Consider the following 10,727-nt stretch of genomic DNA (forward strand, 5'->3'; position numbering starts at 1 on the left):
CTCTTACGCGAAACGTTCTTTCGGACAGATAACTAGCCACAGTGTTGAGCATATGGCCCGAAACACCGAAAGACTTCAGGTGACTGAGGATCCCGTAGCGCCAAGCGGTGTCGTAGGCCTCCTCGAGGTCGAAAACACAGTTACGCAATACTGTTTATGCACGAAGGCATCCTTGATATACGATTCAAGAGCCACGAGTTGATCATTCGTGGATCGCCCCGCCCTGAAGCCTGCCTGGCAGCTCTCGAGAAGACCGTTGTACTCAAGGAAGTACACGAGCCTGCGATTTATCATCTTCTCGAAGAGCTTGCGCAGGCAGCTCGTCAGGGCAGTAAGACGGTAACTTGAGGGGGACGACGGGTCCTTTCCCTCCTTCAGGAAAGCTACAACTATAGCCTTCTTCCAAGAGTTTGGAATGTGCCCCGAAAGCCACATCTTGTTATATAGGTGTAAGAGTGTTAGAAGAGTGTCTGCGTGCGTGTGTTGTATCATTGTCTATGTGATGTTGTCCGGATCTGGAGCTGAGGGTTTACACATGCTCAAAGCAGCCCTCAGCTCATGCAGTGAAAACAGGGAGTTGTAAGAAGATGTTGACCTATTGTTATCTAGTATAGGCTTCTTTTCGGCCATCTGTTTGTGTTTTATGAAAGTGTTTGTGTAGTGTGCTCAGCTAGAAACGGGTTGGAAGTGTTGTGAGAGTGTATCAGCCTGGTATTCGAGTGTGTCCCCGGTAGTGCTGACCAGAGGCAGGCTGTGTGTTTGTTGTCCCTTGAGTTTGCGTATTCGTGTCCATACTTTCCGTGTGTCTGTGTAGGAGTTTAATGATGTTATGAATGTACGCCAACTCTCTCGTTTTGACTCACGGCGCACACGTTTTCCTAACCCCTTGGCCCGTTTGAACCAGAGGAGGTTTCCCGATGAGGGGTACCGACGAAGGATACCCCGCGTCTTCTTGTAGGCCTCTCGCGCCCGCCTACAGTCCTCATTACACCACGGCCTCCGCTGGTTGCGCGGGTCACCAGAGGCGTGGGGAATGGACTTTTCGGTGGAGTCGAGGATGTGCGCCGTGAGCAGTTGGATAGCTTCTTCAACCTCTAGGTGTCCTATGGAGGTGTGGTTTAGTTTGGCTGTCTCTGTGAATGTATTCCAGTTAGCTCTTGCTTCATTGAACCTGTTTTGGGAAGATGGACTGCATGGGCCTTTACCCATATACGTCAGTGAGGTGGGGAAGTGGTCACTACCGCATGGGTCAGTGCCCACACCCCCCTCGAGAAAGAAACAGAACTGTGAAGCCAATCGCCAAGTAAAGATATGAACTTGTGTGGTGTCCTGTGTTATGGTATGTAGGCTTTTTATTGCTGAAAAGGCATGCTCCTGAAGATGTAAGGAATTTCTCTATCAGGCGACCTCGGGCATCCGTGCGAGAAGAGCCTCAAAGAGAGTTGTAAGGATGTACGCCTGTAAGGATGTACGGTTCGGCCAGCTGGTCAACCAGCGCCTCGAAGTCAGAGTTCGAAAGTGAAACATCAGGAGGAATGTATATGAAGCATGCCATTATGAACCGATTAAATATTATTGTTCGAATTGCTACAGCCTCAAGGACAGTGTTCAGAGTGACAGGGTGGCAGGCTAAGGATTTCCGGGCAATTATATCCACACCACCAGAAGAGTGCGTGCAGCCATCCCTGTCCTTTCTGTATATCAAGTCACTGTTCAAGAAATTTGTGTGTTTAGAATTCAAATGTGTTTCCGGAACACCTATTGCACTTGGCTGATAAGCATGCAGTATTTCGTATACATCTTCAAGATTATTCAGAAGGCCTCTGCAGTTCCATTGTTATTATGTTTTCTCTTCCCATTATGATGTGTTCGGAGCTACTGGAGTGTGACTATTTATGTAGGGTCGTTCGGGGCTTGGACTCTTGGAACGGCTTTTCTGGCCTTCTCTACTGACCAGGACGTCGCAGCCCATTCCTTCTGTTGCGATGAAAGGTCGACGTCCATGTCGTCATCTGAAGGCAAAAAGGTGCCCAGCGGACAGGGCCCCCTTGACGTGGTACCCTTTCGGGTGTTCTTTGCCTGCTTTGCCAGTGCCGAAGGTGTGGGAAGCACCACAGATGGCACAGGCAGTGAGGCGGAGGGTGGGGGTCGCTGCGACTGCCTCCGTTTCCATCAGCATGCCCTTGCGTGTGCTTTGGGCCGGTGGAGAGGAAGCAGTGGATGCAGCGGCATCCCCAACAGACGTTGTTGCCACCACAGCCGCTGCTGGTTGAGCGAGCGGTGCGGAGGTGGGTTCGACTGCCATAAGCAACCCAGGGGGGGGGGGGGGGTAGCCGGGGACGATGTCAGACTCGCGATACTGGGTCCCCACCGGAACCAGATGCCGCTGCGCCCCCCGGTGAGCTGCGTCGGCGTACCTGCCCAGAGGGAAGGAGGCGAACCTCTTCCGCGCCTCTGGGAAGGTGATGTTTTGGTTGACTTCCAAGGCAATGATCGGTTTATTTCGTTTGAACTTTTAACAGCTCCTAGAATAGGCAGCGTGTGGTCCCTGGCAGTTCGCAGAGGTGAAGTTCTCGGATTTACAATTGTCAGTGAGATGATAATGTGCTGCACATTTTGCGCACGTCAATTTAGCACGACAAGACGTTGTGCCGTGCCCAAACCGCTGACACTTCAAACAGCGGCGTAGGTTCGGCACGTAGGGTCGGATTGGACATCTCAAGTAACCTGCGTTGACCGACTCAGGAAGGTTTGAACGGTCAAGTGTCAAGATTATGTGCTTGGTAGGAATTATTTCTTCATTTCGGCGTATGGTGATTCGCCTCACCGCCGTCACGCCCTGATCTCGGAGGCCCTCGAGCAGATCTGCTTCAGTCTCATTCATTAGATCCCGATCAGAGATCCCTCCCTGGCAGCTATTGAGGCTGCGATGGGGCGTGATCTTGATGTCAACATCTACCATGCGCGTTTGCTTGAGGAGGTTAGAGTATTGTTGTTTGTTTTCTACTTCTATCAAAATTTCTCCCGTTGTGAGTTTCTTAGCCTTGTGCGACTTTCCGATAAGGCTTTCAAGAAACTTGGAGATTAGAAACACAGACTGGGAAGTGATGGGCTTTGTCTTCTCAAGAGATTCCATGATCAAAAACCGCTAGAAATAATCAGGCTTTGGGAGAGAGATGGATTGCAACGAAGGAAAAGAAACTTCAGTTCGGCCCCTTTTCAGGGACCGATCACGTTTGGGGGGGGGGGGGTTAGAAAGAGCCATATATCATAGTATAGAAGCAGGGGACGGGGGTACTTTTTTCTTTGACTTTACCCTGACGGGCAAAGAGGTCCCGGAGCTCCCTACCTGGTGAAGAGACAGGGAGCCCATCCGGCGGAGCTTGACCTGGGCTCCGACGGCCACCGTTCGTGGTTTCTAACCCTCCACCTATAAACACATCGCCACGGTTGGATCCAGCTCATGTTTGGGGGCTCGGCGAACGTGGTATCGCCAGTACCGTCACGAAGATTGCTCGAGGTACCCCGCGCGGGGCCAACCAGAATGTTTTGTCTTCGGTTTAACGCATAATGTTTCCAGGCTGAATACAGTTCCGTTTTAAAAGCACGTTCCGCATCAAAAGAAGACCGAGATCTGAATGCGGAGCGTTGTTGACCCATTCCAAGGCTTCCAAACTGACGCCAACTCATGTCAGCAATATATATTGACATAGACGCAATCCTTCTAAGTGAGTGTATACGAGGTGGCATTTCAAGCATGGACATTTTTACGAGAGCAAATGTATCAGAGCCTACCGAAGAATGTAAAAATGGTGTTAAAATGGCTTTAGAGGGCTGTTGCCCGAACACTTATTAGGTGGCCTTTTAGGGAAGTTTTTTCAAAACTTTGGTGCAGAACGAACGCTCAGAAAGACATCATAGAATTTCATTGCTCATTTGCTGCGGCTGCTTCTAATGTAGTATAGTGAAGTGGGCACTCACCGCAATTACCAAAGCATACATTCTCGTCAGCAATAACGCGAACCCGTGTTGCGGTAGTCGTTTTCTCAGCTGAAAGAGAAATACATGAAATGTATTACCGAAATGTGGACTAAGTAATATGACAGTTCAAGCCCTCAATAAAACATCTGGGTAATTTGGCTTCATTCTTGTGTAATGTGCATAAAAAGCTGGGGATATTGCTCCGTTTTTGCCCGTGCATTTAAGCTGAAATACGTTGACGCCGCGGTGACCCACACAAATTAAAGATATCCAAGATATCGGAGCGGGCTTCCCGTAGCACGTACATTTTTTGACTACATTCATGTAATGCGGCTGCGTGTTTTAGGGCGCAGCCATTTGGCGCCTGGTAGCTGGATTCCGCGTAACTGACCGAGAGAACGAGCAACTCACCCAAACAAGAGGGAGGATAGCGTCTGGCGAAGGTAGGGCGGCACGCGCCGTGCTGGCCCTTATGAAAATTTCTATGTCCAGTCAAAAGACAGTCTGCGTCCCGAAGGAAACAGACTGCGTGCGTCCTGTGTGTTTCCTCTGTGTTGGAATTTCGCCACCGACTTTCTGCGTACTCCAAGTGTCCCGTGTGTTTCCGTCCTCCATGCGTCCAGTCTATCTCCCAAAGGCAACACAGACACCATACGGCCTTTGTGTGTCCCCTATATGTCTTGAAGGCAACAGACCGCATTCGTCCCTTGTGTGTCCCCTGTATTGAAATTTCGCCACCGACTTTCTGCGTCCTCCAAGAATCCTTTATGTTTCCGTCCTCTACGTATCCCACAAGCTTCCACCTTTTGAGTGCCCTTTGCATGCTGTCAAATAACAGCGCCCCACAGCCAGCTGCATGTAGAAAATGTCAGCCAGCTCCACAGTCACTGTTTCATGCTGCAGCTGTTTCTGTAAGAGCAAGCTGACGAAAATCACATGAATCACACGACTCTTGCAAACCTGACTATTTTATTCAGGTTGGATCCATACGTGCTGCTGCCGCCTGCCACACCAGGTGTCGCCTCATCTTTACCACTCACAGGACGGGATAGCCACTGCCACGCTTGAACCTGAAATGACAAACGCATTGATCGCATATGAAGGGGTTTAAACAAACACGTCTCAAACATTTGCTGGTTATGCTTATAAATATAAAGGAGTGTTCCCATACAAAACTGAACCAAGTGTCCTGAAAGAGAAGGTATAACTTCTAGGTTGCAAAATTAGCCACAAAATTTAGACCACATAAATTAACTAATGAGCTTACGAACATCAAATATGACATACTGTTACATAGGCAACACAACCCAGAACTAAGTACTGTTTAGATTCATGGCCTCCTCATGACGGGCATTTATACAGCCTCGCAAGAACATTTGAGATGAGATTATTGCAGCAGCACTGTGGGAACAAAGCAATATGGGGGGGGGGGAGGGGGGCAGGGAAGGCAACATAAAATTGCATGAACATGCTAAGACAGGCATTGATGAGTCGTCATCATGAGTAGTTGCTTGTGTCTACGCGTTCTTTGGAACCTATAAAGGCAGCAGTTTTATTGTGCATTTCGTTTATGAGACAGCACTTGCATTGTCTAGTTTGTTTGTCTGTGCTTGCTTACAAAAAGCAAAATGTACATCACCATGAACTGACCAACCTCTAGGTTGGCTCCTCACTTTTTATATTTCCTTGTGTCGATGGGTAGCAGACACGGGAACAGAAATAAAAAACAACCCTAGAAAAACGTGGTGGATAGCCCACTTGCACCCATCATTGCACGCGTGCCACGTGGTCACTCATCCCAACAGATGTACAGTGCACGGAGTGACCCCCAAGCAGCGAAAGCTGGGCGTGGTCGCTCTGTACTTTGTGAAAATACAGGCTACTAGAAAGATGTGACAGATAGCACAAACAGTGCAGGTGCACCAACTTTGCACCATGGCACGAATTTTTCAACGCACAACAGAAAACGCACCGGTATGTCAGTGACACCGTGGAGGAGAAATTCGAAGACAAACCAGGACATCAGTGACAGTGAAAGGGTTAAAGCGGTCGAATACAGCAAATTTAATTTCAGGGTTTATGCTTACCAGCAATGAGGAAAGCTACCGCAGTAACTTGAGCTGACTACTCTGTAACGTGCACTCAAATGCTAAAAACACACAAGCATTTTTGCATATGTTTGCACACAGAGCATTCATACTGTTCGGAAATAATGCAGGTTTTTCCTACTATAAACATCATAATATTTCCCCCAACCATGCCATTTGATTTGTTTACAAAATATTTTGTTTCAAGCACCTGGCCACACCCTGCAATCTTATCCTTTTTTAAGGGAACCGTCTTTTTCCCCTTTTTCCGTTGTATGCTGCACCAGCAGTCCTGTTTGATATGGAAAGGGTGTTGCTTTGCGATCCCTATCCTAGCTTTTCCTGTTTTTTATTGAAAATGTTCTCGATCTAAATGAATGAGTGCAAAAGAAACCCTGCAGCATTCAATTCGCCAACGATTAATTTTGACCACCTGGGGATCTTTATTGTGCACCGAAATCTCGTACACACAGGCGTTTTTGCTTTTCGCCTCCATCAGAAAAGCAGCCGCCGCGGCCGGGAATCGAACCCGCGACCTCGTGCTCAGCAGCGCAACGCCTCAGCCACTGAGCCACCGCGGTGGGTACCCTTCTACAATTAGGACCATCATTATATTTGCTAGAGTAAATAGCTGTTCGCGGGGGGGGGGGGGGGGGGGGGGGGGGGCTACGATGGCCAGTGAGACTCATTACACTACATGAAACACAGTGGCAAAAAGGCACGCAATACACCCTTTTCACTGCTAGGCACAAGTTGCATCTAGGACATTGAAGTGAATTCACCTAAATTCTATTTCTGGGTGCATGGAATTGTTTCACTCATGTAATGTAATCCATAATATGACTTTTGAGTAGAAGTCTAAAGATCTAGTTCATCTGTAAAAGGCTGGTAGAAGAAAAATCCCCACACACTGTCTGTGGGCACCACGCAACTACCACAGTGAACAAGGGTGACAAAGTCGTTATTAATTAATTCATGGAGCAAGGACGCAGCCCTGATGCGACAAAAAAAATAAGAAAGGTACCAGGAAGTTTCTCACCCTCATCGGTTCCTTATTTTTTGCCCCATCTCTGCAATGTTCTTATGTCTTAATATCACTAAGGTACCACAAGAATGCCACAATGGTTTTCTATGTTTTCATGTTCTCTCAGCCTTCAAAATCGAGATTTTCATGCATTTCACAGCCGTAATGAACTCCACTTACAGGTCGTGCAGGATAGATAGAAACAGGAGGCAGCCAATTCTTCTGATAGCTCACAACGTACATCCTCCATGTGAAACACCTGGCCCTGTAAAAAATGAAAGTTCAAGTAGTAAACAAGCCGTAAATATGCGGTATAATGCCGTGAAATACTCGCTCTGACAGGACATGACAGAATTTCTTTTTTGTAGGTGCAAAAAAGGCACCTTCAGTTCTTTCAAGCTAAAAAATAAGTACAGTGCTCACTGATTGAAACGCAACACTGCGAGCGCGTGGCCGCCAATACATGCAGCGCCCTCCATGGACGCCGCTGTCGCTGACAGCGCACCGCTGTCGCTGCGGGGAACCACTGCCCCGCTTATTGGAAACCGGAAGCAGCAAGCTTATGGTCAAAACACTCTCATCCTCGTGGTATACCACAATGCAACACCTAGCTTCCACGGGCGTCCACTGGCGGCGCTGCATGTAGTACAGGCCACGTGCTTGCAGTGTCGCGTTTCAATCCGTGAGCACTGTACATACATGACAATCCTTACAAGGCTTTCAGCCATACTTTAAAGGAACAGAAGCATCCTTACACTGAATTAATGTTAAACTAAGCCTATTAAATATCCCTAGGTGGTAGAAATCTGTGGCCCCAGATTTCCACTGTGCAAGCATATTCTCTGGTCCAGAGGGTGCGAAACGTGGTTACGGCTTTTAAAGGAGCCATGAAGAGAAAACACAAGTTTGGTTCATTCAAAGGATTCCGTTGCTAGAATCATGCTGACACCATTTTTAACATAAACTCCACTCAAATAAGCTACAAATTAGGAACAAAGGAAATGGCCATGCGACCCACTAGCTCATTTCCCGCAACAGAACCTATGTCATACCAGCCAGCTCTGCAGTTAGCGGAGGGCGGCAACAGCAAACGCGAATTAGGCAGAGGCTATAAGCTTGCCGAATGAACTATTTGCGCTTAAATTTAGGGCACATTCTTTTTACAGTAGTAAGAATGGTGGGACCAACAGTAAAGGTCAGGAAAGCACACGTAAGCATAGAAGTACCGATGCGTACTGCTGTTGGTACTGCGCGCACTATGCTTGGTTTAGCTGCACAGGACTGCGGGGCTTTGGGGTTGTCTCGGACAACACTGGCCGATTGACACAAGCAACGGTGTCTACGTGACCATATTTGTGGAGCGAGCACTATGTTTCACGAAACGATTATTTTCTCGCTGAACAAAAACAAGCCACGTTTAAATACGGTAAAAACAAAACAAAAGCAGAAAGCGGCTTGCCACGGTATGGTGGCACCATCTAGGTTAACTAACGGTAAAGAAGGTTTCCCAATCGGCTGCAGAGCGGTCGGTTCCTGTGATGTCATTGCAGACCCTGAAAATGCACGATTTAGCGGGAAAACCAAAATTTTAGCTTCAATTAATGAATTTCTCAGTGAATAAAGCATCGTTTGCATTTGGACAAGTGCTGGGGGCACCATACCACACGAAATCTTTCGAATAACACAAACTTATATTTTGTCTTCACGGCGCCATTAAAATTCTCTCTGAGGCACATGGTGAACATCTCAGCGTGCCAATACCTCCAAGGGGTAGGCAAGTTGAAATGCTGACGAAACGAAAAATAGGATGGCGAAGGAGCACGGTGGCAAGCCCACGCCCTGTTTAATCTTTTTCGCACCGTGATTGTATCCCCATCACATGCATATTTGTAAGAATCAACACGTTTAACCCATGCTCAACATGTTACGGTCAACACAATTTATGCAAGCCAGCTACAAATAATGTCACACCACACAAGAGTTTCTGTCTGATCATGACGATGCTGGATGAGCTTAGGAAGGTGGAAAAATTTCTTGCATTAAAACAGTGAAAGCTGCCCTGTGACTGCACCAGCAATGCAGGCTGGAACAGCATGTTTTCAAGCTGCGACGTCTAAACAATTATCTGGTCAAATGTTCACTGCCTAAAGACCTTGTGCATGTGGTACTACTTACAAAGTTGCTAGCAATGCTTAAATGTTGAAAATTCAACGTATATGCAACTCTTACGTATTATAACTACAAATGTAATGCAGCCTCCTTGCATTTCTTTACCCGTAAACGAAAACTACCCGTTAGAACAATGCTAAGCTGCCTAGTCCTGTAAAAAAATATACTGTGGGTCAACTGCCTCCTAAAAAAAAAAAATCGGGGAGTGGGCGTTTTGTTTCACAACCATTAACGCAGTTTTCTTTTTTTTTCATGCAACAAGCTTTAGCGTCGAATCCACCCAAGCCAAGCGGCGGCCGCTGGGCCGTCAGCATAATATTTTCGTTGCCGGCAATGGCAAGGGGGTCGATCACTCACACAGCATACTGGCCGCCGCTCCTGGAAGCTCATTATGACCGCGCCGACGCAGCCGGTAATTTACAATAAAAGAAGCGCGGCGAGCCGAACACCAAGGAATATAATCAACACGTTTAACAAAACAGCACTGCGGCAACGCGTAATAAAATTTTAACATGCACCACGATAAACAATCACTTACGGCAGAACACGCAGCATTTTTCACACGTCGTGTCGACAGTCTGGAACTTGCAGTAGAGACTCTTGATTCACGTAGGCACGCACAACTTGTCAGGTATTTTGTCAAATGGCGACCTCGATGTGCGTTTGCTACAGCAGCGCAGTACGGCGACGACACAGACGCTTTGCCAGCACTCACGATGTTTCAGGTGGCACAAGAGCACTAACACGTAATATTACGGAAGGAGGAGCACGTAGTAATTCACGTAACACCAGCAAATCGAAAACAAACCACCAAAACCACGCACAACGAACAAACCACGTCTTTTCTTGCGCACCTATAACAATGACTGCATATATGCTAGCCTAGACTAGACTTATTACTACAGTTGGCTATCTAGCAGTCATAGAGTTTTAGCAGTTACTTTCTTCCTTCATCATCACCCCTGAAGCAAACTAGGCAGACGCCATTATAGTATTTTGTTAAAGTTGATAATAGCAAACATATATATAATGGCAGTATATTTTCTTGATGCGAACAACGTCTTTTGTTGTAAGTTGTTGCTACTCAAAAGCGGATAAAAATGGATTAACAAACAAAGTTATTATCATCGTCATCTACATCTAGATTGACTGTTTTGTGTTTTGTTCAGCGTCCAAGCAGTCCAAGCATTCACCATTCACTGTTTGTGGGCTTTTCACAAACAGAACGGCCGGATAAAAAAATTTTTCCTCGCAGACATACGCAAACACACGCGCGCACACACACACACACGCGCGCGCGCGCTCACGCACGCACGCACGCACGCACACAAAAGCACCGTGCGTCAAATCCACGCAGGCAAACAATTCACTCAAATGGAGGCTTAGCAAGACGTGAGCTCAAGTATTTAGACCTAGGTTTACGCCCTCATCCTGTACTGTTTTGGTGGCTTGGAGGTTAAGTACTC

The 10,727-nt window shown here is 47.3% G+C and overlaps 1 long non-coding RNA gene across 1 annotated transcript; it reads right to left on the reverse strand.

The window, feature by feature from the left end:
- Nucleotides 1–4,450: 4,450 nt before the first annotated feature.
- Nucleotides 4,451–10,280, reverse strand: LOC144167023 (uncharacterized). Its single transcript, XR_013321820.1, has 3 exons — nt 9,800–10,280; nt 7,273–7,357; nt 4,451–5,051 (listed from the first exon to the last, which is right to left on the reverse strand). It is a non-coding gene; the product is annotated as an uncharacterized LOC144167023 (long non-coding RNA).
- Nucleotides 10,281–10,727: the final 447 nt, after the last annotated feature.

The sequence above is a fragment of the Haemaphysalis longicornis genome, unplaced genomic scaffold (genome assembly GCF_048455015.1).
Source record: "Haemaphysalis longicornis isolate Haplotype H1 unplaced genomic scaffold, Haemaphysalis longicornis Haplotype H1 scaffold_2, whole genome shotgun sequence".
NCBI classification, from domain to species: domain Eukaryota; kingdom Metazoa; phylum Arthropoda; class Arachnida; order Ixodida; family Ixodidae; genus Haemaphysalis; species Haemaphysalis longicornis.